At 45.6% G+C, this 23,130-nt stretch overlaps 1 long non-coding RNA gene across 2 annotated transcripts; it reads left to right on the forward strand.

The window, feature by feature from the left end:
* The first annotated feature begins 327 nt into the window (after window positions 1–327).
* On the forward strand, window positions 328–18,125 carry LOC113571213. Of its 2 annotated transcripts, none has more exons than XR_003409971.2 (3): window positions 328–695; window positions 2,059–2,134; window positions 17,204–18,125. It is a non-coding gene; the product is annotated as an uncharacterized LOC113571213 (long non-coding RNA). The 2 variants fall into 2 exon arrangements; XR_003409970.2 differs by lacking the exon at window positions 17,204–18,125 and adding an exon at window positions 4,528–6,300.
* Window positions 18,126–23,130: the final 5,005 nt, after the last annotated feature.

Below are 23,130 nucleotides of genomic sequence, written 5' to 3' on the forward strand. Positions count from 1 at the left end.
CATAGTCATGGACAATTACTGAAAGAATAAACAGTGCGATATATTCTCTGTTGAGGGCATCTCCACTGGTTGTAAAGAAAGATTTATTTTAAGTTGTGTGTAGCCCGTTGTCTATAGTTTGCGTTTAACTTCGTCATAACTTGTCAGTCGTTCTCACATTTTTCAACAGACCTACTTAAAGCTGATTTAACCTCACATTACTTCAAGAAAATGTATCCCATTTAAGTTGGACAGTGAAGTGTTTTTGACTCTTCTGCCGTATTTCAAACATGAGCGCACCGATGTTGCCCTCTAGGGGCCTTCACAACTGAAACACACTGGAGCGAGTCCTGCTAGCGACAACTAACTTAACCGTAGGATGCCAGAGGCACGATATTTCGTTCTTGTCTGAATTGCAGTGAAGCGTACCGAGAATCTTCCGGCGAATGTTAATCACATTTGGAAAGGTTACAGTATGGAAACTACCGATAAGTTGGTACTGTGGGCTACTTAGAATTTACGTTTGGAAGTGCGAGCTATGTCAGGCTTTGTAGAGTACAATAACTGCGTTGCGTATCAATAATGTCCTCAGGAGGGCAGTCCTTCGTTGCACGGGATTAGAAAAAGACTCAAATTTGGCCCAAATTTAACTTTCTTATTATAAAACATTTATAACATCAAAGGAAACGAAATCGGACCACAGCAGAACAGACCAGGTAATGCATATTAAACAAAAGTACAGTTCTGTTTAACCAAACTGCGAGTAGGTTAAATGTTATTCAGTTATTCAGTTGTGCGTGGTTGTGGTGAGATTACCTCCAGGTTTACGTGTGATGTAAGTAAGTAAGAGTTCTTTAGGAAATTATTCATAAAATAATTATTTTATATATATATATATATATATATATATATATATATATATATATATATATATATATATATACATATATTAAAGAAGAACTTTAGAAACTATTTCCCAATGTCAGATTTTAAACGATTTACTAGGTCTTCTTTTCAGTTAAGCCTGTACTAAATTGTCGTTTTGGAGCATTAAATTTAAAAGTAAAATTGAAATTAAATTTAAAATAGACATAAAAACAATTTCCCCTAAAACATTTTAAAGAAAATTGCAGTTTGTTAAAACAATACAAGTAAAAATGCTAAGTAAAAAAATCTGGTTGTTTCTGTGCAGCGCAAACATTTGACATGTCACAGACATTGGGGTGAAGTTTGAAAAATCGCTAAAGGAAACCATGGGAATGCCGTTTGAACTGGACAGAATGCGATATCCGGCCACATGCGTTCTTCGTATACGTCCCCTGCGGTGTTATGCAAGCCGCAGAAAGGGACAAATTTGTTATCCTCCACCCGAGGGCATCTGTTGATGGATACGTCCTCCCAGGGGTCGGGAGGAAGCAACTATTCAACAGACGGTGCTTATCTTGCTCTACATGTTAGAGAGTCCCTCTCTTTAAGATATGACAGATTTAAGTGTTCCTCTTAGATGGTTATAAATGCCTCTTGATGTGCGAAGGACACGTTAGAACATATTTTTACTTTTAGAACCAAACAGCAACTTAGTGAAAATTTCTTGCACAACACATAAATGTTTTTTTTGACAATAGAGACAATAATATGAAAAGAAATCACAGATGCATGTTACTTATGCATGCTTTCTAAATTAGGTCTTATTTCAGTCAGATAATGCATCATTGGCCCTTGTTGCAAAAACGTATTATATACAAGACTATACTCAAGTAATTAGTGTAGTTAAAGAAAGCAAAGGAACAAGGGACATTATTTGAATATGTGTGTGTTTCTGTGAATGTGTGTGCGTGTGTACAGAAAACAGCATGTAGTTAAAACTATCCGATTCATTCGGATGCTGTTTCCTTTTCCCACAGAAAGAAGGTTAATCCCTTCCAGTAATCCATGACAGTACTGGTGCTCCCCTAGTGATCTTGTGATTAATACTAGTGATAAACACCACTTTCAAGCTCCCATAAGATCATTTGTAATGAAATGTCTAATGAACGGCAATGTCCGATTTGTAATTTCCACCGCATTCCTGTTTTTCAGCCAACCGAGTGTGCTTCCCCATGTAGACACTGCAGCCCACAGGACAAAAGAACGATCGGATAATGTCAGCAAGGAGGTAAAAGCACATCACTCCCGTCCAGACGCCGCCAGAGTGTTCCCTACTGCCCTGTAATCAGCGCGTGTTGGCATGACCCGCCTGCCCATCACGCATGTGCCTCGCACCCGCGCTGGCCTGCGGGCCGCCACCGTCACACGGGCCCATAAGAGATGACAGAGCATGGGCCAAGAGATCTGTGGTGCCATCTCTGGGCTACGGCGACCTCCTCCGATGCCCGGTGCAGCATTAATCAGAGCACGTCGCCTTCCAGGGCCTCTGATCGTGGTGCGGGCAGGCTGACACAGGTGGCCAATGAACTATTCCACTCACAGCTCGCGTGATTTACGATCTGGCACCTCCCCTGCTTGGTGCGGGGAGATCACGGGCACTGCTGAGACCGAGTGGGAAAAGTTTTAATATGCCCCCCACCCCACCCACCTTGGTCTCATCCAGGACTGCTTACCAGCCACACTGCTCAGGGGGAATGGGTCAATAGATGTTTAAAATGCACCAGGACACCAAAGTCGGCACTGCTATCTGTTACAGGCAGAGCTACAAAGAAAGCAGGGTGTACGTACTGGTCGCTGGAGAGACACGCATGGGGGTGTACCAGAGTGAATTTTCTGAATATCAGGTCAAAAGCAGATGAATGAATTTGATATGAGTTTGAATTGAGTTGTGCTGAAAGCGACTCTTTGTGGCAGTAGAACAAATATTATTATGAAAACAAAAAAGGAAAATAACATCTCAATATTCACAAATATAAGTGAAGCTAAAGACATATTGTTTAAAAAAGATCTTCTGTTTCCACGTTTTGCATGTTACTCAGCAGTTCATGTCAAATTGCTGTATTCCAACAAAGGAATTCTTCAAAAATGGGGCCTTTAGTTTGCAATTAGTTGTCATACTCTCTAAGCCACGATTGAAAAATAAAGTCGCCTAAAATGCTTTATTGCTTTGTCTTTGTGAGCTTTCATGGAGCTCATGGAGATGAATGGCATGGAAATGTCATCAACCTACCCTGTCTAGACAGTTTACAGGATGTAGATTTTTGTGAATCATTAGTACATTGTAAATGTGTTAATATAATAAAGACCTGTTTTGAGCTCTGATCAGTCAGCAGTTCTCCAGCGGTGCTTGGCTGTTTGAATGGCTGTTCTGTGCTGCTTGAGTGTTTGTCTTTCGCTCCCAGCCATAATGTCCACTCTAAGAGGGACCTCAGTGTTCAAGTGCACATCTTTTGTCAGTGTAAAAGCCTGCCACAGCTGCAGCGGCTTTGACTTCTGCCAGGCGATGGTAGAGTGAAGATGTCATTGTGCCGGGGGTCTGCCCCTGCAGTCCTGCCAGATTTACTGGCAACGCTTGTGAACAAAACAGTTTCAAACAGTTGGGAAGCTGTGACTGCATTCAGCTAAGAGAGGTGTTGCCTCATCAAAATACATACAGCAAACAACTCATTAACATAAACATTTCTGAGCATAAATCTGTTGGGTTTTTTTTTATTGGGATTCGCAGAGGGTCACAGCAAAATAGATAAATAAGAGAAAATGAAGTAAATGGCAAAATGTGATTTAAAACCAAAGAATCATCAAATAATTTCATTTTTTAAACACGCTAATATTTTATATACATGACTAAACATATATGCCTGCCTTACCTGAATCTACCAGTTCTGTTCAGGTAATCTAAAGGTTGATCATTTGAACCACATATGTATGTTCATATGTTCTAAAGCTCCAATTTTATTGTTTTAGAAAATTGCACCACATTTTATATTAAAACGTAGCACCAGCTCCTTCAGAATTAAAAAGCGTAAAATGCGATTGGTCCTGCCACTTTCAATGAGTCAGTTTATATCGCCTTGCCTTAAAATCACCTGCGCAGAGCCAAACGTTTGTCATGACATGTTACAAACGCTCAACGTTCCCAACATCTCGCAGTGATTTAACCACAGCAACCAGAACCGTCTCGCTGTTCCCCCGGCATGACCCAACCCCCCCCCCCCATGTGGGGGAGGAGCCATACATGGAAACACACGTTCACCTGGCTCTGACAGGCTTGGAGTAGCTGCGTTAGGGCTCACCCTTCTACGAGCCAGTGGCTGTTAGGGAATACAGTGGTCAGTGCTCTTCTTTTAGCTCCTGGCTAACGCCATTGCTGCCAGCGACGGGATGCGGCGTTTCTAAGCTAATGACCCCAGCAACCTTCCACCTTTTCTCCCGAACGCTCCGGCCCCTGGGTCACCTCCTTTCTGTGCCCACTCTCTCTCTTTAGCATTCGATGAATTGAGATGGATTTGCATTTTTGCTCCATCGCATCTCTGAATTTCAATGAAATACACACAGCTGGCCTTTATTATGTATATTCATCAATGATATGTGTGTAATTGTGTTGTCTTTCTTTCTTTGTAGCCTTTTAAATCGTCCATTCCATGAAGAAAGCCTGGCTGAGTGCTTGAATATCTTCTTACCTTTAAAGAGTCAGCTGACTTGAAACGGGAACAGGCTCACAGTGGTGATGCTGGACTTAAATGAAGAATTCTTAAACTTCTTTATGACATATTGCAATTGGGCTGACATGAACTTGACTGCTTCAAAAGTCCTACCGCACCCTCAATGAGAGTCAAATCATTGTGTTCTGCTTTTAATTCAATTTTCCCTCATGGAATCAAAATGAGTTTTTAACTTGCCCATTAAATGTAATTACGGTTCATCCGCTTGCATAAAATGGTGAATTATGAAGAGGGGTCTGTGGTTATGAATCGGGCCACATAAATGAAGGGGCGCCCCCATCATTACAGTGATTAGCTTTTTGTTGCTGGACAGAATCAGTTGACTACCACTCGGCGTACCGCTGAGGCCATCGAGTGGCCAAACCACGCTCAGACTTCATGTACTTTCTCCTCTGTTAGCTTGCTGATTACTGAACCATCTATCAGGCTTAGTACATCAACACCTGGATCAAAGCTAAAAGGTTAATTAAATCTGTTTGTAATGAACATACCAAAGTGTCAGAAAATCCAAATTTAGCTGATGCTAACTAACGCTCTCACAGAAGAAATGCCACCACAGGTTCAGACTTCTGATTGGGTGGGTAGCAGGAGGACATGTGGATTTGGTCTCCTCAGTCTAAATCGTAATCTCACCCCACACTATGAATGAGGCTGGGAAATTTAAATTCCCACGGTAACCAAACTGAAGCGTTTAATCCTCAGTTTCCTGTCTGTTCTTTCCTTTCTCTCTCTCTCTCTCTCTCTCTCTCTCTCTCTCTCTCTCTCTCCTATCTTCCCATGTCCATTAGACTTGGCAGACTAATCGAGCAGCACCAATTGCTCCCGCCGTGAGATCATTAAGTAAATTATTTTAAGATCAAACGGCCAGCAGTCACAATGAAGCTTAGTGTGACGGTAAAAGCTTAAGAAGTCGTCCATTCCCCCGGTGCCCCACCTCCTCCCCGAGCTCAAATGAAAGCTCCACGGGGAGCGCCCCACACCTCTCAGGTGGATGGCCCCTCCGTGGTCCCATTAGTAGCCTTTTAGCTGCAGGCTAAGGTAGGGCTTGCTAATTGGCCTCGGGAACAAAACTAGCCCACTGACAGGAGCTGACTCGTGTGCAGCTGAACAGGGCAAATTATTTCAACCTCCAGGCAACAACTGTATGTCCACTACGGAGAGACGACCAGTTGACTTCCCCTGCCCTTCCACTGAATGAGCCACTAGGGGAAGATTATTGAAATAAAATGTCATTTTATGACCATTTTGAGGCTCTGCTCGCAAAGCGTCAGAGAGGGACAGGATAGGCAAAACTGGGCAAAAGGGAAACAAATCTTTCAGCTTTTTTCACTTTTTGGTGTGTAACATTCTGAATTTGTCTGTCAAGGTTTCAGTCATCTTCTGTTCTTTTGTGTGTTACCAAGCGGTACGCTCTTTCAACTGCAAATTTTACCATTAAAGCCACAGGCAAAGGAGGTTAGCTTTCCCTTGTGTCTTGCAGTAGTTAAAGATCAACAGAGCCCTGTATTCACCAAGAACAACAAAAGTTTGTGCTTCCATTGTGATACTAGGCTAATGGTAAATAGCCTTAAGTCCAGTACCTTTTGACCTGAGCCTGTTCCATTACCTCTTGGAATTTGATACTGTTTCTGTCCATGCCTTTTACAACCCGTGTGATATTACGTCTATTAAATGCCATGCAAGAGCTGTAGACATGATGTACAGTGGCCTAATGTTAGTAAGTTCATGTGACAATCTATATCTAGCCTTTGTGATAAATCAGCGTATGGTTTCTCTATTCTAGAAGCATCATAAGTATTATGAGGAAGAAAGTGTGTGTGTGTGAGAGAGAGAGAGAGAGAGAGAGAGAGAGAGAGAGAGAGAGAGAGAGAGAGAGAGAGAGAGTTTATGCCATTAGGTCAGTTCACAAACCATTAGACAGTGATTACCCATCGAGCTGAGAACATGAAAGCTTGCTTTGACAGGTTGTCCTTTCAGCTGGGTCATAGTTCCACTCAGGTCAGAACTGAGGCCTAAGTGTTTGTAAAATATGTACATATCCCACTTGTCTTCACCATTAGTTTTTACACACAGTCTCAAAGGAGAAAGTTGTCTATGGTTTTACTTAGGACGTCCGAGTGCTATGAAACATTGAAATACTGAAGATTCAAATTCTAGCAATACCTATGTGGAACAACACCTAGAATTTTGAATCGTTTAAAACTGTTCCCACGGTTCTAAATTATTGGAAAGGAGCTGCCTGTCTGCAGAGTAAGGAATGCTTTTCTCCTTCTTCAGATTGGAAGAAGCATTGTCATCAATCACATGGTTTTAATTCTTGATGGCCTCCTACTGAGAGTTTGAAATGTGCATGTAATTCAGCTGAAAGCCCCCTGGACGTCTTGGGCATCTTCCCTGTGGTTTGTAAATGTGCTCTAATCTCATGCTCAGTGTGGCTTTAAGTACTGCCCAAATTACAGTGTTCACTAAGTGCCATTTTAGCAAACAGTCCTGTGTGCCACATCAGAGTCTCTTTTTTTTCGAAAATATATATATTTTGATATGTATGAATATTCATGTACAAACCAGTATAAGTGTGTAAAACAACCTGTCTAAAAATTGCTACGCTGTATTAAGGCATCAGCGACAGTATTGTCTAATCCTGAGAAAATCAAAAATAAGGCAATATATGTGTTGCAAAGATATATAATCTTGAGTTTAAGCACCTACGTAATGATATCTCCACTTTCCTCACGTAATACTCCACTTGTACACTGAAACCGCTTGGTATTTCAAGTCAGCTTCCTGCTACAGTCAGCTTCCTGCTACAGCAGGACATTCGTGTTGGGTGTGTGGTTAGAGAATCGTGAGGTTTGTAATACACTCAAATCTCAAACTCATAGCCCTAGCAGACAGTCCACCTGATTCCACTTTTTGTTAACAAGCCTTACCTCACGATCAGTTGCCATTTTGCTCTAAACCGTCACTTTAGGTGTCACTGGAGCACCTTATATTCCTGTAGGCCCTGAAGCGATAAGGTATTACAGCAATGCCGCGGCAACATGGTGACTTTTCACGCACGATTAGGCCTGCCATGCGCTGTGGGACAGCGAGTGGAGCGACGGCAGGTTTTGTCCTGCGCCTGAACCGCTCGTTAGGCCTTAATCGGCCTGTCATCCGGCGACCGCCACGGGCAACAGCCGAGTCCCGCATCACATGCAGATCCCCATATCACGGAGGCCATGATAAATGGTGACCGGAGACATTCACGGGGTGCGTTGACGAGTCATCCCCCCCCCCCCCCCCCCCGTAATTAGAGCTGGAGGAGACTGAACGAGTGGACATGCGGATGGCATTGCCAGACCCTCTAACAGTGTGAGAGGCTCCTGAGAGGGAGGGGGAACTCACGCGTTTGCCCACTCCTGTTGCCAGGGCCACCTGCTCCGGTGCACTGGCCAGAGAGGGTGATGTACTGCCCTGCACTGGGGGAGGATAACTGTGTGCTGACAGTCAGGGTCTCCCAGCGATCTGCATTGTCCGTGGAACTCGAGGGAGCAAATGGAGCACAAAACCCATGCCGCACTGATTTCCACAAGCACAAGCAGAACTTATCACTCTTTATTATTATTGTTATTATTATTATTATTATTATTATTATTACTACATTTCCAAATTTAAAGGGATTTTTGTGTTGAACAATTACTAAATAGTTAAATACTTTCCATGGCCATTCTCATTTAAGTTTTAAAATAATAATTTAAAAATAATTTATTTCTTATTACCTAAGATGCTGTAAATTATTAAATAGAAATCCATATTGTGCTTGCGTAGGAGGGAAGGAGCATTCTGTTTTCTGTAGTGCTACATTCCTGCTCTTTGCTCCATTTGAAGATAATCTATTAAAATGACAAAAAGTGATGTAAAACCACAACAAAACCAAAAAAAGGGAGATCCAGTTGTCTTTGATTTACAAAGGCAAGGCCACTTTGCTTAATTTTAATGTTGGGACCTTTGATTTCCTCTTGAATGGAAGGCTTAACGGATGCTAAGAGTATAGGGCAGTAACCCAAGACAATGAGAGCTTTCAAAGTTTAAGTGCCCATTCAAATGCTAAGAAAGCAATGGCTAATTATATAGTCCCAAAAACGCTTGAAAGTCTCTTATCTGTCTTACATTAATGCAGAGTCACTGATGTGCTGTTTATTTCCCAGCAGTCATCTGGTTTCCTGCCCAATGAATGACAAGAGAGGAAGAAGGCGGGCCAAGCTTCTAATGATTCCAGAGCATTTAGATTTCAATAGGGCACAGGCATTAATACCCTTTAATACTTCACAGCTCTGCTCTGAGGAAGAGCGTTTTTCTTTCTGAGGTGCCTTGTGTTGTCATTTTATGCGGCACCTACGGCACTTAATATATTTACACACACAGAGCAAACGCGGAGGTCTTTTTACATAATGGTTCTTTATAAAGACCACTCCTGTCAAGGACCAAACATTAGGTCAAAATGAGGTGCCATTTAGGCGCTTGCCTGATGGGCGGCTAGGATCCAAACTGGCGTTTTACAGCACTGCTGTCTGGAATGTGTGGGCTTCTAATGCTGCTGCAGCATGATTCTTCAGAAAGGATTTTCCCTAAAGCAAAACGTCTCAAGACCAGTTTGGCAGAATGATAATATCTTATAATATACCAGAAACACGGCAGTTCAGTCAGGACAACATTCTTACAATGAGTAACTGGAAAACTAGTTTTTTTTCCCTGGCTTGATTTCTGTTGTATTGTGCCACTTTACGTTGTGATATCCAGGCTGTCCAGCTGGTCTTGCTTTCCTCTTACCGTCTTCCAAGCACTTCACAGGGAGATGTGCTACATGCCACACACACACACACACACACACACACACACACACACACACACACACACACACACACACACACACACACACACACACACACACACACACACACACACACACACACCCACCCACCAAAACAAGAGACATATCACACAGCTAGCCTAAATTAGTTGTTGCCAAGCAACCATCAAAAGGTTCAATACATTGGCTGGAGGTTGACTATAATTTAACACTTTATAGGCCCAGTAAAGTCACAATCAGTGGGCTTTTTTCCCAGAGATTTCTACAATCAGCCTGTCTTTCCATTCACACAGTTCTGCCTCATTCAGTATGCAATTCTGTAAAGCCCATGGGCTAAAAAAAACTAGTCGTGACTATATCTGTGCAACAGAGCAACAGATAACATGTTTCAAAAGTTGATACCACTCATAGTGAATTGCCTCATCAAGTGCTTTTAGTAGAGCTACAAAATAAAATAGATGTATTTCCACACTTTGCTATGTTATATGACTTTAGTAGACACGCACGCAATAAAGTTGTGTCATTCAACAGGCCAAATCTGATGTACGGCACGATATTCACTGCACAAAAGTTCATTTTGTGAACACATCATTCAGTCCTTAATCGATATCTCTGAACTGGAAAAATACTCTCGAATTATTATTATTATTATTATTATTATTATTATTATTATTATTATTATTATTATTGCAGTTTTGGAGCTCACGGCTCTTTCTTGATTGCACTTGGTAGTTATTTCAGTCCTAGGTCTGCTGACAACAGATGAGGCCTGAGCTCTGGTTTGAGCAAAGGGTAGAAACATTTCCCCTAATCACAGGCTGTTCTTCTGCCCTATAAAAATTCAGCTGCTTGCTAGCCGGTGCCAGAAGGGATACGTGGAGGTTGTCAGGAGACGGGCAGAGGCAAGTGCCGCTCAGTCTCTGCTGATTAACTCTAATCAAGTCTGTACACACATCAGACTGTCGGACAAGACCTGCTTTTCTTTGATTGGTTTGATTGGCCGTGGAGTCCATTGCAAAATAATAAAAAGTGGCAGAAAGTAAGTGCTACTGAGAAGCGCAGCTGATGCCTGACACCAGTACATGCATCTGGCTTGCAGTGATCTTTAAAAATAGAGTACAACATCACTGCCATTTGGGTCTGTGATGGAGGGTCATTCTGGCTGAACATAAATGCACACTGTAACCAGAAATAAACTACAAAAGGTAGATTTGTCAACCATTGCCTTCATGCAATTCCCATCTGTGCGGTGACAACTGTCAGTGCAGAGAGTGTGGGAATCCTTCGTGGGGGAATGGTACGAGGGGTTGTCTGTTGTTTTTCGACAGAGACTTTGAAAGCATTATCTACAGTGACTGAGCGTCTCGCAGAAGAAATTTACTGAGCACTCAGCGCTAGGCTGCAGGCCTGAAAAATTACAGCTGCAGAGAAAAAGAAGGCAAAAAGAACAACATGGTGAACATGTGGCACGCGCGCACGTTTGTGTGAGCATGCGTGTGTGTGTGTGTTTGTTGTGCGTGCATGTGTGCGTGCGTATGTGTGTACGATGTGTGTGTGTGTGTGGTGTGCGCGTGTGTGTGTGGTGTGTGCGTGTGTGTGTGTGGTGTGCGTGCATGTGTGTGTGTGTGGTGTGTGTGTATGCGTGTGTGTGTGTGTGCTGTGTGTGGGGTGTGTGTATGTGTGGTGTGTGTGTGTGTGTGTGGTGTGTGTGTGTGTGGTGTGTAGTGGGATACACAGCTTCTGACAGAGACAGATTGTTCTCCGCAATTTCACCTCTCACTGGTGGCAAACCTGAAACAGGTCAAGTACTGTGTCAACAAGAATTGCAAAATTCACAATTCTAACCACGATTCTACTCTTCTTCTACTCTCTTCTTCTCTCTCTCTCTCTCTCTCACACGAACAAATAAGCAGGGAATTGTTTGGGTTTCCTCTATTGTCTACATCGTGCTCTCTTGAAGGATATAAGAAGCAGAGAACTATTTTTCAGCTTTGTTCAAATTCAGCAGGGGTTGGAGATCCTGTTTGTTTTGTTTTTATTTGACACATATTTGCTGTATTCAGTCTGGGAATGGAGAAAAACCCACGCTGTGGCTGCAGATCCCACATGCAGCAAAACATGTTTCAGCTGCGCAGTCTAATGAGACTCACTGACACTTAACCAAAAGTTAAAACACACAGAGAGGCAGGAGAAGGAGGGAATGGCTCTCCAGGTTGTCCCACAGGTGCCACGGCTCCCTCAGACTCTCTGGCTTTCGTTGTAGTGAGAAAATGATCACAGGGGGCCGTCCGTGCACCCGTGACCCATGACCGCATTTTCAAATGCACAGGTTTAGTAAATTACGCTGCCTAGCAGACCAGGTCCTCACACCCGCCCATCGGCGGCTGGTCTGTCATGCCCTGTGTGCAAGAATTCCTGCAATGCTTCCCCACTGCTCCTCCACAGATTTACCATATTACCATGGCAATGGGCCAAACTGGCTGCATGCATGCATTCGTGTGTATGTATGCAGGCATATCTGCACATTTGACTGTGTGCAGGTTCCAGCATGTTATATACCACATGGTAACTAGAAAAATGGTTTGCACATGCAGTATGAGGCTGTGCTGCTAAAAGGTATTGTGACATTGACTGACTTCTCAAGCCCACATCTCTCTGTATTTCTTGCATCAGCTTTGTTCGGGGTTGCCAGGCGGTGCTGATGGTGTAAGTAGCTCCTAAAGGGCGCTGGACTCACACAGCAGAGGGAACATCACCCAGGGACAGCGCCACCATGACAAGGTCACCACGGTGACGAGAGATGACCACCTTAGGTGGGCACACAGCAGGCCTTTCAATCAGAGGGGAGTGGATGAAAGCGCTTACTCGACCAATAACAGGCTTTCATAAAAATATATGAATAAATTAGTGATAGAAAATTCCCTTGTAGTCACAGGTCCACCGCGCTATATCTCTAGTTCATAACGTGACATAAGCACGTGTCTTGTGCCTGTTAATTGTCGTTTATATTCTACAGTTTGGAGTTCAAAATGCCTGACTACATATATGTGCACATATCCTATTGTAACCCAGTGAAGGCCAGCAGAGCCACGTTCCAACCACTGTTTACAAGCACTTCTGAAGTCTTAGAATAACTGAAGAACTTTCCTTTGGACACAGGAATTGCATTTAACTTACTCTACCTTTTGGGCATTGTCAGACTTTCTCTGTCAAACTTTCTCAGACTCAAGTTACATGCCCAAAAACAATTCATGCAGCAATTCAGAGGTGAACAAATCATAATCTCAGTTTGCGAAAGACGGCTCGATTTTCATGACTGGCACATGGTCTCCGACGGGTCGAGTGAGGTCCTAGTGCCCATCCACGTTCCGTTTTTACCCCCCCCCCCCCCCCCCCCCCGCCATCGAAGCAGGGTAAAACAAATTAAAAACACAACAAGTCAGTAAAACAGCAATTCATAAAGGTGCAGCAGTCGCCAGAGGCAGTGACAGGAGGCCGGGGTGAAAAATCGGAGCTGACCTCTCCCCCGGCTCATCCATCTCCGCTTACTGTCCAGGCACACCGCTCCGACTACGCTGATTTATGGCCCAACGAAAAATGCCATGTTGGAATGGGCTTTTGATAAAATTGTTCAAGAGATACCAGGCCATAAATCCCCATCTTTTACGTCCAGGTCGCTGGCTACTTCCACATTCTCCCGCCATCAATAAGAGGCCGCCAAACACGACATTTAATCCATAGCTCCACAATATTTCCGGCACTTTAGGGAAAGGGTAACATTTATATTTCCCACAAGTGTTGCATTTTTTTTTGCAGGATAGAATGGATGTTTGATTCAAATATGAGATGGAACTTGATCGGTAATATATTTGGTAATGCATTTTTAGTTTGAGTGATCACTGCCAACTGGATGAAGTTTTCAGACTGTGTGAAGTTTCAGGGTTGAAGCTGGAAACGTCATAATTCTGTACTGTGACAATATAAACACTCTCTTTGTTGTAATCAACAGATGGAATGAAATGGTTAAAAAATCCTGATAAATGTCTGTCAAAAAAAAAAAAAAAAACATCAGACAAAACCTGTATGAGAAAAAAAAGACCTGTAAATTCACTGCGCTTCACACATCAACTTATGTCAAAGGGGCTGACAGCGAGGGTACCTGTGGCATGGTTTACATACTTGCGGTTGCCCTGAGCAAAACTTGCAGGATTTATAGTGACAGCTATGATTAGCATCTGGAAGCTCAAGTTGGCATCACATGACGCATGTTTTTAAGCGGTGACAGGAAGCACTCGCCCGCGCTGGCGCCAGGAAGGAGGCGTGAGTCAGCGCAAGACTAACGTGGCCGCTTCTTTGGTCTCGCCTTCTTTTACGATGGTGGGCTGAGCGAAACAATGAGCCCAACTGCTGCGTACAGGTGTTTCACAGAGGAGAGGACTTGTAAAAACAGGTAGCCAGCATTTCCAGCGAGGCAATCACTGTCTCATAAAATAAGAAGTGGGGGGCGGAGCAGGGCTTCTCCGAAGGTCTACAGAGTTGGCAGCCTTCCCGGAGTGACTGCATCCGTGAAAGCTCCTCAATTTGTCCCGCAGAGGTATGAAAATCCAGTCGGTCCCCATCAGAAGCTTGGGGGGGTGAGGTTGGTTGTGGGCAAGACAGAAGCCCATGGCAGGGTTGGCCGGCGCAAGGCAGCCGGCGCGGAGCAGGCCGGCAGACAGCTGTGTGTCATGGGTGAATCGGACACCGCTTCCAATCGGAGAGCACCTTAACGAGCCTTAACAGGAAAACGCAAAGAGATCGTGAAAAGTGTCCCGAATATCGGCAGCAGCAGAGCATCAGGAGACAGACAGCGTCACTCGATGGGGACGGGGGGGGGGGGGTACCAGCCAAACACGAGCAGGGGAAGATGAAGTGGCTAACGTGAGAGTGTGAGTTTGGGTTTCAGATTAGGGCCCTGCTAACATACATAGGACAAAGCTCCTCCTGAGAGCATGAGGAAATGAAATGTTTGCTGTTGGGGTAAGCAGGAGGGGGGTAAAGATGACACACGACCTGTGTGTGTGTGTGTGTGTGTGTGTGTGTGTGTGTGTGAGTCTGCGTGTGTGTGCGTGTGTGTGTATGTGTGTGTGTGTGTGAGTGTGTGTGTCTGTGTGTGAGTGTGTGTGTCTGTGTGTGAGTGTGTGTGTCTGTGTGTGTGTGTGTGTGTGTGTGTGTGGACTGGGGGAACGTTCTGAAGAAGCAGGTGTTGCAGGAACTGTGCAGAAAGAAAAATACCAGAAAATCAACAACATAATTCCTGTAAAGACAAGTCTAATTGCTGAAACTTTTTAGCTGATACTTTTAGCAGCCAGAAAAGCTAAAAACAATGGTACAGAATGTATCGTACGAACTGTCTGAGCAAAACAAAACCAGATTAATAATCAGTTACATCTGAAGTGTACTTCTTTAAGTGAGCCAGTGCTAAAACATTAAGTGACATTTAAAGTTAACATTTGGCAGGAGTGATCACTTTGGCTGTAGAGGGAGAGAAACACTGTTAACTCAAGGTGGCGCTGAGTGTTGAGGGAGAGAAACACTGTGTTAAGGTGGCCCTGAGTGTTGAGGGAGAGAAACACTGTGTTAATTTAAGGTGGCCCTGAGTGTTGAGGGAGAGAAACACTGTGTTAATTTAAGGTGGCCCTGAGTGTTGAGAGAGAGCAACACTGTGTTAATTTAAGGTGGCCCTGAGTGTTGAGGGAGAGCAACACTGTGTTAATTTAAGGTGGCCCTGCGTGCTGAGCGAGAGCAACACTGTGTTAATTTAAGGTGGCCCTGAGTGTTGAGGGAGAGAAACGCTGTGTTAAGGTGGCCCTGAGTGTTGAGGTAGAGAAACACTGTTAATTTAAGGTGGCCCTGCGTGCTGAGCGAGAGCAACACTGTGTTAATTTAAGGTGGCCCTGAGTGTTGAGGGAGAGAAACACCGTATTAATTTAAGGTGGCCCTGAGAACTGAGAGAGTGAAACGCATTATTAATTTAAGGTGGCCCTGAGTGCTGAGGGAGAGAAACACTGTGTTAATTTAAGGTGGCCCTGAGTGTTGAGGGAGAGCAACACTGTGTTAATTTAAGGTGGCCCTGAGAGCTGAGAGAGTGAAACGCTTTATTAATTTAAGGTGGCCCTGAGTGCTGAGCGAGAGCAACACTGTGTTAATTTAAGGTGGCCCTGAGTGTTGAGGGAGAGAAACACCGTATTAATTTAAGGTGGCCCTGAGAACTGAGAGAGTGAAACGCATTATTAATTTAAGGTGGCCCTGAGTGCTGAGGGAGAGAAACACTGTGTTAATTTAAGGTGGCCCTGAGTGTTGAGGGAGAGCAACACTGTGTTAATTTAAGGTGGCCCTGAGAGCTGAGAGAGTGAAACGCTTTATTAATTTAAGGTGGCCCTGAGTGCTGAGGGAGAGAAACACTGTGTTAATTTAAGGTGGCCCTGAGTGTTGAGGGAGAGCAACACTGTGTTAATTTAAGGTGGCCCTGAGAGCTGAGAGAGTGAAACGCTTTATTAATTTAAGGTGGCCCCGAGTGCTGATAGCCAAGGGCTGGGTTGTCGGCCTCCCTGTAATCACAGCACTGGGAGCACAGCCTCTGTGTCCCCAGGGTCTCATCTGAACACTAATCTTTCATTTCTGAGTCTGCCACATCATATCAACGCCACCCCCCACCCCCCCCCCCCCACACACACACACTCTCTCTCTCTCTCTCTCTCTCTCTCTCACACACACTCCCACTCTCTCTCCCTCTCACACACACTCTCTCTCTGCCTCTCACACACACGCACACACTCTCTCAAGCATTCAATTTGCATGGATGGGGAAGGGGGATTTGTTGCAAGGTGAATCAGGTGTCATCAACAATTAACTGTTACACCAGTGTGCTATCATAATCAGGACAATAATGGGAGAAAAAGAAAGAAAAAAGGAACAACCTCAGGGTTCTATCAGTGAGTGTATTTACTAAATCGGAACCTTACAAGACACACACACACACAGTCAGGTTTGTTTGCAGGATCCATGATCATTTTCTTGTGTTCCCCAGTTCTGAATACTAATGCATGTGGCCATTAGTCTAAAGCAGCCCTTTTGTATTTCTGATCACAGCACTGTCGTAGACACACAAACATGCAGACATAGCATCATTATCCAGGCAGGAACGAACACACACACACACACACACACACACACCCACAGCATCATTATCCAGGCAGGAACACACGCACACACACGCAAACACACGCACGCACACACACACACACACACGTGTGTGAAAACATACACACATGCATGTGCGTGCATACATACACCCACACAAGCTGCATTTAGATGAAAAGTGTCTTAACCACAGCTTTGATAGTTTCCTCCATCTCGGGAAGGCTGAGCACTATGTGTCTCTCTACACAGAAGTTGAAAACAGCTCTGCTGGTTCTCACATGATCCCGTGAGTCATCTCATCGGCTCTTACAGTGTGTAATGAAGTGGCTGGTTTGACTGATTCATGGTGTATGCTAAAACACATGGGCGCACCCATTGTAAGCAGATTTAAGCCTCCTCAGGCACACTGGTATTTCAGCCAGTGTTAAATCGTGGAATGAAAGCTACAGAAAGACGGAGAAAAGTTGTGTTCCACATTCTCACTACCCTGCATTTTTTTAAATCTATTTTCTAAAGGATGTGGCATCCTCTCTTCTTCCAGGGTCATCTCCAGCCAGCTCATCAGTCTCCTCCGCTCCACCTTGGCTCCCCTGGTCCTCCGTTTGCTTCCTGTGGTGTAGTAACCACACACGCGTGCAGGAGCATGCACAAAGCCCGCTCCGGCGACCCCCGCGTCCTCCGCAGAGGGTCCACCACACCCTGCTCGGACGACCCCCGCAACTTCTGCCAAGGGTCCATCACACCCCGGAGCCTGTCAGCACTCCCCTTCTCTTCCCATGAGTGGCCCAAACAATAGAGAAAGGGTCCCGACCGTGGGGTTCAGTCGCCATTAACCCCCACCAGCTGTTCCAGCCGGGGCCATTGCCCCACTCAATGCACCAGCCACCCCCTGCCCAAACCCCCACCACACCTCTGAAGGGGGCCCTTCTCGTTGCCTAATCTAGCCATTGTTGGCCAGGAATGCTGACAGAAAGAAAAGAGTTTTTTTTCCTCCTCTTCCTTGTGTTCATGCAAGCGTGTGTAGCCAAGTGTGAGAGCACAGTGAAGGCGAGGGCTAATTTCTATAGTTGCCCGTGAAGGAAAAGGACTACCCCAGAGAATAGCCCTCCTTAGCCGCATGGCAATTTTTTCTCTCTTTTTTTTTCAGAAAATGGACGGCAATTGTTGGATACGGATTCACCCCCCACTGTCCGTATCTCGTAATTCCTTTTTAGGGAAATTTGGAAATTGGATTAGATTAAATGTATTAAAAGGACTCCCTTTCTACGTTTCTCATTTTTTTCTGCTTAAAGCCTGTATCGAATCACAAAAATGCCCCGTTTCCAATATTTACTTTTTTCTTCTTTTTTTTTGGCCAGCACATGGTCATTTATCAGGAGTTTGAAGCGATCATTGTGTGCATCTGTAAGCCAACATCCTAGAGAAGACCCCACACAGTGTAACACACTGATCTCCTTAGAACAATAAAGCTATTACAATAAAATACCTTTGACTTTTTTATTTGAAAATGCTGCATGTTATTATCTCCTAAGCAATAACCAGATACTGGCTTTTATTTACCAAATTTTCACATGATTCAAATCAAAAGGACTCCAGATTCCCTTTTATTGTGACACTTTTGCCTAGTGAATATATTAACAATTAGTCCATTTCAATTAACATGAAAATTCAAATGCCATTTTCCAGTCCATTTAAGATGGAGGTAGTTAGGCAGCCATTACGTCCAGTGCAGGCTTCAGGCCCTGCTGGGGCTGGCCGAGGTTTCCACGCAGTCTCACCACCCACCACCACCAGGCACACATTCCCCACTGCTTACTGAACTCGCTAACGCAGACACCGCATGCCACTGATGGCACTGATTTTTGTTTGTTTGTTTGTGTGTTTGTTTGTTTGTTTTGCTTTTTTCCCCCAGCAAACTTTGACCTTTGCTGAAGTGGAAGAAAGAGACTGTGGTATTTACACCGCTCCTCTGCAGAGAGTGAAAGTGCGGCCACCCACACAGCCACGCCAGGATGCCGGGCCCCTGGCGCCGCAGCCACTGCACGCCTCCACCGGTCCTTCAGACGCTCACCTCAGGGACCCGTGGGTGCTGCCTCCACCAGTTTTCTAGTGTGACGTTTGTTGAGGCACCAGAAACTCTTCCTACTTCTGCCGTGCACGTGTCCGACAGCCTTACCCGAGGCGGAGCGGCCTGGGCCGTCCGGGACCGCTTTACAGGTGGCATCGCAGATGGCGGAAGGGCCCACCGTGATTACGGCGTAACAAGCAAGCAGCCAGTGAGACAAGAAGTCAGTGGCTGGACCTGTGGGGGAGCAACCCAAACGAAGTGGCCAGCCGGAGAAAGAGAGAATAGCTGTAATAGAAGCTTTTGGGATGAGCCTGTATCATTTCTACAAGGAAGGGGAGGGGGGACCGGGGAGTTTGCTGTTGTGACAGGCTTCGTGGGCGTGATGGTCGAATATGCCCCGGTTGATTATCTGCCACCTCTAGACGCTTGGCGCTAATGAGCTCGCTGGCTCCCATGGGCAGTCTTCCCCCCCTGTCGCGCTGCTAAAGATCACTTTCACTGCTTTCGCAGAACTAATTCAGGGCCTGCGGAGAGGGGGGCGGGGGGGAGAAAAGGTGGGAGCTTCGCTGGGGCTGCTGCCCCCTTTTACTGCTCCTTTTGTGGGGCCGTTGGAGGCGCGGTGGACGGAGAGAGGGCCTGGGCGATGCCTGCTCTTCATGCCCACTCTATTGCCTGCCATTACCATACATATCCATATGAAAAGTCAGGCAAGGCCTGAACAGCTGTCTGGCCAAAGAGCCTGCAGAAAGAGCCAGGCAATGCTCTCGCCCCTACACCCCCATCCCTCTGCTCTCAGGCCTGACAGAAGATCCTTTTTTGGCCCACGGTGGGCAATAATAAACCAAAACCATTTAAACAGTCTTTCAGACAGGGCGGGAGGGAAAGTTATGGGGCCAGAATGCAAGCGCCTTCGCGAGCCAGCAGCGGGCCCTCATTGGCCGGTTTCCGCCTCCGGTCAGCCCCCCTAGAAGTCAAGAGAGTGAGGGAGGGACGACCCAATTGGCCACACAATGCAAAATCCCCCATCTCTTCAGAGAGAGGGCTTCATGAATAGCAATTGTGTTCCATTAATCCCTTGTTTTTGAAACTCTCCGAAATGCGAGGAAGCGATTCATATGTCGAGATTAAAGTTCCAACAACTTCTTGACACTTTTCTGGAGCCCGCTCCAGAACCGGCACCTCTAGAAAATGGCTTTGTGTCCCAAGATGTTTATGAAGTTCCAGTTCTACTTTCAACAACTGAGCTTTGGAAAACCACACTGGGAATGAGGATGACTTCATTTAACAATCGGATGCATGGAGCTGCCAAATAGTCTAATTCCTATGTATAGTAAGGCTATTATGGATATTATGGCCATTCTGTCTGAAATCCTTCAAAATTGCACACACTTGTCTGCATTTTTATATACTGTCATAAGGATTCTCTGGTGCGGCATCTTTCCTCTGAGAGCCTGCCCAAGTTTGCAAGACAGCTAGGGCAAGGCAGGGCCTGTGGGCCTGTGGGCTGATGCAATGAATATGAAAAGGCTGCTACTCAAAAAGATGATTGCTTTGTCTATCATATGCCGGGACAGGGGCTGTGAGTGTATGCGTGTCTCTGTCTTACACACACACACCTATACACTCACGCACGCACGCTCATGCGCACACCACTGAGCAAATGACCCTAGTCATCAAACACGTATCCCTGCACCCTCTCTTGCCAAATGAGCAGGAGCAAATCTGCGTCTGTTACGGCACATGTGAGTAGTAAACTGGGACTGTGATACTGGCCACCAAGCTCAGCAGGGTTACAGCGGCTAACTGTGCAGGGACTGTGTGGGGTCAGGCTTTCAGCTCCTTATATCAGCACTCACACGTATCCAGCAGACTAACTCTCCACAGGCAGATATGTTGATACCTCACTGGTCCGTTACACACTAGCAACCAGCAAAAGCATCCAAACACGGATGCATGCACGCGCACACACACACACACACACACACACACACACACACACACAAACTTCCAACACTTATCTATTCCCGCCCTCTCAACCAGAGTTGTATTCATTCAACAGCCCTGTTTGTTGTCTTTGCATACTTGTGCAATTCATTAAAAAAGGAGAGAGAAAAAGGAGAGAGAGAGAGAGAGAGAGAGAGAGAGAGAGAGAGAAAGAGAGAGAGAGGTGCTCGAGGGGGTGGGTGGGATCATGATGACTTCTTGAACACATCTCTTCCTTTGGCTGCAATTAAACAAAGTGCGGTGGTGATTAGTTCAGCGCAGGGAGCAGAGAAAGAGACACCCTTGAATCCAAATGGGGCGACCTGACTGGCCTTTCTGGGGGGACAATGAGCCGAGTTTATTGCAGAAACCAGCTTACGCTACCGCATGGCAAACCATGGGAACTCCAGTCAGGTGGAAACTTCTCCCTCATTCTCCCCTGCGCTTTCTCTCTCAGCCTCTATTTTGCTCTCCCTCCACGCTCGTTCTGTGCACCCCTGGTGACCGGAGAGGTTTTCGAGGGGCACAAGGACAGCTAGAGCCCCGACAGTCGCCCCCTCCCCGCGCCTGACTGAGACTTTTAAAGCAATCTCGCCCCGTTTTCTCTCTCTCTCTCTCCAGCCATAAGCTCGTGTTGTGTGCCATTATCCCTTGTCAGTCAGTTAATGATGAACTTCTTGCTGCTTCCTCCACTTTTCCTCACTCTTCTCCCTTATTTGCCTCTGCCCTTCTCCTCTCTTCTCATTCTTCCTTGCCACACTAACCACTTGTTTAAGTGGAGTCTGTCTCCCTCTCTCTCTCCCTCTCCCTCTCCCTCTCTCTCTCTCTCTTCCCTGGACTTGAGGGAAGCACGGAAGCTTTTACTGGGGGTCTGTCTCTCCCCTGTGTGTGCGTACACACAATGAAAACAATTTTACGCCGTGGAGGAGGCCAGCAGCGACCAATTACAGAGCTGACAGCCACCTGCACTTTCAACCACCTCCCCCCCCCCCAGTCCCTCATTTTCCTCCACACCCCCCCTTAACCCCACCAGCCAATCCCCCTCCCTAATGCCCCCTGCCTCATGTATATTTAATACGATGACGATGTTATGAATGGCCAGGCCAGGTGACGAAGGGTGGGAGTAATAAGCCTCCCAGCTGGAGGTGATGTAGTGGGCCCCAGTCTCCCTGCGCCAGTCTTTATAGCAGCCACTCCGGGACAGATGACCCCAGAGAGGGAACCCGGCCATGAGGACAGAGGCTGATGGGACATGGGCGGGTGCTGCAGTTTCATGTTCTCCCCCCTAACCACCACTTCAAATCTCTTGTTGGCCAATTTTACACATGGTGTCCAGCCCAAAGGCATAGATGTCAGGCCTGACAGAGCCCCTCCGCTTTAATTCGATAAGCAAAGTACCCAGCAGGAATTAAATGTGCATTACAGCTCTCTACGCTCTCTTTCTCTGACTCTAAGACTCTGGAACACTAATACACAGAGTATTTCTCATTCGGAAATTTAAAAAATGCTTGCTCTGCAGTCACTCTTTTTGGTGGCCTTAAATAATTTTACAAACACAACCACTTGTTGCAGACTTTTAAGGATTTGGACAAGTTAGATTTGGGATGACTGGCAACTCGAATTTAAAGAGTACTGCAAAATGCATTAACACCTGTCCTGGAAGGAACTAGCAAAAGGTAAATGTAGGTAATCTACACATTCACTGTGTAATTGGCAGTAAAACTGATTTTTTAGTTTATAAAAAAAATGACTCGGCTTCTTAACTTTTGCAGGACTGACCAATAAAACTGAGCATCACTACCAAATATGTAGTCAATACATCTGTTCCAATATCAGACTCTAACTTTGCCTTTAATGCTACAAATGCTTTTGCTTTTAAACACCTACGAAGATTTATTTGGCAGTTTCAAATAGTTTTAGGTCTCCACCTTCTACTGAATCAAAAAAGAATGCATGCACAGACTCTCTCTCTCTTTTGTTTTTTTTCCTCAAAATGAGTTCATATCAAAACAGCCAGTGGAGGCAGGTTTGCTGAAAAATGGCTCGGGCGAAAATTGAGATTATGCAACAGGGTTTACCATCAATCCAAAGGAGTCGTGACGACTACATTCGGCACGTGTCTCGTCCGCGCGAGCTCTGAAACGGATGAGCAGACGAAGGAGGAACGGATCGCGTGAGCGAAAACGGCGCATCTCAGCAGCGGCGACAGGCCAGACAGAGCGCGCAACACCCGCGAGGCGAGAGCCGCCGTATTAATCTCCCCCTAATCGCCCTCGCGCCTAAACGGGCTGCGACGTCACGCCGCGTAACAAGCAGAGACAAACGAGGGCGCGCCGCACCTTAGTTCCCATAAAGGACGACGGCTTTCTCTCTCTTTTTTCTATTTAATCAACTATTTGGCATGATGCATTTCAGCA

The sequence above is a fragment of the Electrophorus electricus genome, chromosome 10, assembly GCF_013358815.1.
Source record: "Electrophorus electricus isolate fEleEle1 chromosome 10, fEleEle1.pri, whole genome shotgun sequence".
Lineage (NCBI taxonomy): Eukaryota > Metazoa > Chordata > Actinopteri > Gymnotiformes > Gymnotidae > Electrophorus > Electrophorus electricus.